General features: G+C 38.7%; 1 long non-coding RNA gene across 1 annotated transcript in view; it reads left to right on the forward strand.

The window, feature by feature from the left end:
* Window positions 1-5,286, forward strand: part of LOC306660078 — an 89,310-nt gene extending 84,024 nt beyond the window's left edge. The window contains exon 3 of the long non-coding RNA XR_013763536.1: window positions 5,205-5,286. This is a non-coding gene — a long non-coding RNA (uncharacterized lncRNA). The remainder of the gene's footprint in view (window positions 1-5,204) is intronic.
* The last annotated feature ends 714 nt before the right edge of the window (window positions 5,287-6,000 follow it).

Below are 6,000 nucleotides of genomic sequence, written 5' to 3' on the forward strand. Positions count from 1 at the left end.
GACTCACCAGGCCGCTCTGAATTGGTCCTGAGTCTCTCAATACCTCCTCTTCTTGAATCCTGAGTCCCATCAAAGGGCCTCCAGTCTCCTGTAGGTGTCTCAGGAAGGGAGCCACCCTTCCAATGATGATGGCCACGCTCTCAGGAATAATTCAAAATGCCTGCACCAGCCTCCAAAGAAGCTGGGCAGAACCAGCGAGGGTGTGCTGAGTCAGCACAGAGGCAAGTGCAGTGTCCCTCAGCAGTAGGGGTTAAGCAGGCAGGCTCAGCAATGGCGTCCGACCTCGGTGTGGGGGTTGGGTGGGTTGGCTTGCCCCGCACTATGGTGTCCACCCTTGGTCTCTGGTAGTTCTTGAATTATAATCTTTCTTGCCTTTCAAAATGCCAAACTCTTTCAAAATGCCAAACTTATCATTGTCCTTTTCCCCTTTACTTCTAGTCTCAGTTTTGCATAACCTGGTCACTACTTCCCTGGGGGTTAGAGATGACCTCACTCCCTGTTTTATATCCAAGATGACTGTGGTATTGAGTTACAACTCTCCATTCTTCATTCGATGCTCTAAAAAGTAGCCTTCCTCTTTTGCTTAACAGAATATTGCAAAGAAGTAAAAAAGAAAAAAAATTCTCATGAAACAGTGCAAAAAGTAAATATTTTAAAAACCTATCCTTTTAACTTACATTAGTCATCTCTAAGGAAAGACCAGCCTAAACTTCATGGAGCTCTGTATTCTTGGTGACAGTTTATTATGTACATCTCTTTTTTTCAGATGAAGGAAGAAGGGTCATATAAGAAATGAAAAGTTCCTGTTTGCTGAGGCAGAACTGCTCAAAACCTCCTGGCATATCAGAATGTCCATCCCAAATTAGATTAACTTTGACCTTAATCTTCTGAGGATTTGCTCAAATTCCCCTAGTTTCACATTTTCTTCTGTAGGTTAAAGTTTGTTTTATAATCTCCAGTGGACACTGTTGATTACTGTCTCATGTATGTTCAACTTGGACATTGGTCATTTATTTCTTTAAAAATTTTTTTTTTATTAGTGCCTTATAGTTGTACATAATATTGGGGTTTGTTTTGACATAAAGCATGCATACGGGGACTACAATTTGCTCCATTTCAGTTCCCAGTGCTTCTTCTTTTCTTCCCTGGTTGCCTTCCCTATTCCCTTTCCTGTTCTCTATTTATTTATTTATTTTAATTGGTGCTGTATAGATAAACATAATGGTGGATTCACTGTGGTATATTCATATTATGTACATAGCATAATTTTGTCCATTTCATTCTGTATTTATTCCCTTTCTCAACCGTTCCCACTCCCCCTCAAATCACTTCCTCTATTCCACTGATCTCCCCTGTTTTTGTAGGGTCCAAATGTACCAAACAGTAGTCTAAACTCGTCTCCATAAGAAACTCATTCAGTCCTTGCAACAATCCTAACATAGTGTTGTAAATCCTTCAAGTCACAAAACTAAGGTGGAATTCAAGTCAGGAAGCCTTGGCTTTTGCACCTGTCTTCTAAACCACCATTCTAAGTAGATGAATGAGGTACACTCGGTCTTCTGAGGAAAAAGGTCAAGTGAGAAGATGAGGGATAGAGAAACCTAGGTCTGTGTAAGATGGCTTCCAGAGGAAGGATGAAGAGGTAGGAAGATTTAAAATGGTTCTTTGGGTTAATCTTTGCATTCTTCTCACCAGGGATTTAATCATAACCCTGTGATAGTTTGGCAGTGATTTCTTCAATTGTTTATTATTTAATAAAAGAACATGATTTTTAGGCATGATTTTTCATGTGTCATGAATCAACACTAATTGTCTTTAATTGTACTTCTAATTGTGCATCTTAAGAAAATAAGATCTTTAGTTTATTTCTGATTTTAACTACTAACCCCGAATCCACTTTAAAAAGAGTATTGACTTGAAGGAAATAGTCTTTGATGGTCTTGAATTTTTGTTTCCTCCTGAAATTCACATTTTAATATCCTAATTCCCAAGGTGATGGTATTCAGTGAGGGCTTGGAAGGGGATTTAGCCATGAGGTGCAGGCCTCATGCATGGGATTTAGAATGTGGCTTACTCCAATTTGTGCTGCCATAACAGAATCTCACAGACTGGATAATTTATAAAACACAGATTTATTGGTTTATAATTTGGAGGCTGGTAAACTTGATATCATGATACCAGTAAGTCTGGTGATTCTGATTTCAAAATGGTACCTTGAATGTTATGTTCTCCATAGGAGAGAAAAGCTTAGTCTTCACAGGGAGAGAGGCAGAAGGTCAGAGAGAGGTGAGGATGCAAACTTGCCTTTTTGTAATGGCATTAATGAGACTGCTACCCTTATGGCCTAATCACCTCTTAAAGGTTCTTGTTAATATTGTTATGATGGCAATTAAATTTCAATATGGGTTTTGAGGAGGACATTCAACCTGTAAGGAACAAGGCTGCAGCTATTTCTCCTCTGATTCTGCCCCCTCTCCACACACCATTTTGTAATCTAGAGAGTTAACTTTCTAGTCAGACATTGGTCCAATTAGCCCACGGGCTTTCACTATTTAAGAGTAATTCCCCTGCTATTTGTTCTTTTCTTTCTCACTTTCACTCTTACTCTCTTACACTCTTGCTCTTTCTCTCTCTCTTTTGCCCTTAAGAGCAGATGCTTTGTTTCTGCTAAAGTTTCTTGTGTGAGTTCCCATGTCTGAAGTGGTTTCTGGGTACTTTCACAACCCGTGAGAGTGTGCTTATGTAGGAGGCCAGAGAGAGACCCCTCCCCTCGATCCTTCTGTGAGGTTATAGTGAAGATTGCGCCTTTGCAATGGGACGTGGGCCCTCACCAGACACCAAATCAGCTGCATCTTGGTTTTTCACTTTCCAGTCTCAAGAACTATGAGAAATATATTTTTGTTGTTTACAAGTCAACCAAAATACACCAAGGCAGTTCTCATTTTTCAATTCTCATTCTTTATTGCTAGAACAGTATACCACTCACATTTTCTTACTTTGCCCAGTAAGGGGAGAGTTGGTTGGTGGTGCCCTTTTTGCCTTTGGACTCTCCTCCGGGGTGTAGTAGCTCATTGTTAGGGGTCCCCTCTGAATAAGTCTAGCTCTTAGTTTTTCCTTCATCATGCTCCAGTGAAACAACTGCTTGCCAAGGTTCAGGAATTACATTACTCTTTATTGTTTCTTGTGCCTAAAGCTATTAATTATCAGGGGGAAAATGTCGATTTTGTTAGAGACAACATTTCTGTAACAACAATATTCTTGTCTCAGAGCAGTAAATGCAATGCATTTGGGCATATTTGCGGGAAGCAAGTTTAAACAAAATTGATTGCAGGTTTTGAAATGAAATATCCAGAAAATTCACTTTTGCCATAGAGGAAGGAATAGGGATGACTTTTCTAACGGAGATACACATCCTTCTTTTCATAAGAAGAGCTTTGGGACTATCTGTATAAAAGGATCTCGGTTCAATTTAAGGAGTGAAGCAGTCACATCAGATGGGAATAGTCTCATCTCTGATTTCCCATTTAAGTTTCTTTCTTTGAAATAATGGTGACTGATCCTGCTTCTGGGAAGAAAACTAAATAATGTACTGCCATGAATGTGGCAAAATGGATGCAATGTTACCATTTACCTCTTTCCCTCCACTTTTCTCACCTCTTGAAAGGAATATGAAACAAATTCAACAGACTGGAATTTTAAGCCCTTTGCCATTCAACATGACTATGTATGATTTAATGAATGAATTAATCTGAATAAGACCACAAGGGACAAAAATATTAAAAGTTTATTTATCCATCTCATATTTACTGGTCATCTGTACTTGCCAGCAATGTGTTAACACAAATAATGTTACAGTATGGAGGGATTGATATATATTTACAGATTAAAACTTTTTTTTTTTGTGTGTGTGTGTGTGTGTTCTGCTATGTGTGATGGTGCACACCTATAATTGCAGTGACTCGGGAGGCTGAGGCAGAAGGATCTCAAATACAAGGTCAGCCTCAGCAATTTAGTGATGCTCTCAGCAACCTAGCAAGACAGTTTTAAAAAAAAAGTGTTGGGAGTATAGCTCAGTGTTAAAGCACCACCAACTCAACCTCCATTCCCACTCCCCCCAATTCTTTGCATGCATATTAAAATACCATGAAATACAATGTTTAATCTCTGGGATTAGGAGTCAAACAGATTTGCACTGGAATTCCAATTCTGACATTCACCTGTTGTGACAGTAGGCAAGTAATTTTAACTGTTAGGTCTCTGGAAAATGAGACTTTAAAGGATCCAAGATAATTATTATGAAGATTGAGTGAAATAATATATGTAAAGTATATAGTTTCAGGCAAAATATTTAATAGAACTTGATAAATGGTAGTTATATTATTATTATAATGTATCTCCACTATTGGCTAACACAGCAGCCTCTGTGAGTAAGAGTAATGTTCATGGAAGATTCCGCTATTTAACAGGAATTAATTAATGGGGGAATACTGCGATAACTTAATTGAAAGATTAACTCATGATAGATTTTAAGAGAAGTATAGATTTATAGCTTTCAAATTGATATGTTAACCAGAAATAGGTCATCAAAATATGTAATACATATGTGTTTCTGGTCTAGAAATAGATAGCAGATTAATTATTACTCTGATAAAACAAGCTAAATGGTACTTAACATGCTAAATCTTGTAAACAATTCATAGTGAGAAAAGCACTCTATCAAGGACATTATATTATTCTTTGAATAACATTCACACAGTCTACACTGCATACTAATGAGCAAAGGACAACAGTCCATCTAGAAGAACTGTAGATGAGGTAAATTTATGAAGATATACATGTGGAAGGTCTGCACCTCCTTTGGAGTATTGGTTACTTTGGGGAGAAAAGTGAGGAAATTGATGGGGGCTATCTTTTTCTTTTTTTAATATAGTGTTGCTGAAAAATTTTGAAAAAGATTGAAATAATTTTAAGTCTGGGAAGTAGGGCCATGTAGTTGCCGAAGCAGTAGTTTCTAGAGTTTTCATTTTTTAAAATTTTTATTTATACAGAATGCATTTTGACTCATGTACACAAATGGGGTACGACTTTTCATTTCTCTGGTTGTACACGATATAGTCACACCATTCATGTAATCATACGTGTACATAGGGTAATGATGTTTGTCTCATGCCACCATCTCCCCCCCCCCCCCCATTTCCCTCTAGACAATCCAACCTCGAAATATCTTATTAAAATGAAAAACAGCCAACAAGAGATGTGGAAGTGAAGACACTGACTCTACCCCGGCCCTTGTGAGATTTTCCTACAAAGGTAAGTTAGAAATAAACTAGTAGTTGAAGGGGAAAGAAGGGTAGCCCCAAGTAAGCTTTTTAAAGATAGGAGACATGGAAGCCTCTCTGAGTTCCTAGGAAGCAATTCAGTGGAGAGGGAAATTCATGGTGCAGTAGAGAGCATAACCAAAGGAGAAAAGCTTGAGAACTCAAGAGGAAGTGGAAAGGTCTGCTAGAAGCAGGGACAAGCGGGTCTCTGTACCAGCAGTGAGGCTGGGAAGGAGTGGAAACATCCTGGCTCTTGTCACTGGGGTGGGTGGAAGAGCAGGACGGCAGCCCTGCCTTCTGGAAGTTGGTAAAGCGTGAGGATGTTCGTGGCCCACTGTTTCTTCCTCTGTCTCCTCAGCAAGCTTCTCATCAGAGACTCTTTTACCAAGCCTGGTCTTGCTTGGTTGCGATGTCCCTCTCTTCCCTCCGAGCTATGGCAATGGCACACAAGCTGTTCAAGCACCGTCGTAATTACTGAACTTATTTATTCAGAAGCCCATTCTCTTTATTGGTGGTTAGTTCTTTCAAAGAAGGGTCTGTACTTTTTTCAGTATTTTTCTCTAGTTCCTAACACAGCTTCTGACTTACAGTATTCACTTAGTGTTTGCTAAATAAATTAATTAAAAATGCTCTCTTAAATAATCAAATGCTCACCTTTACTCTTGCTAATAACATCAATATA

This window comes from Sciurus vulgaris (genome assembly GCF_902686455.1).
Source record: "Sciurus vulgaris genome assembly, chromosome: 4".
NCBI lineage: Eukaryota > Metazoa > Chordata > Mammalia > Rodentia > Sciuridae > Sciurus > Sciurus vulgaris.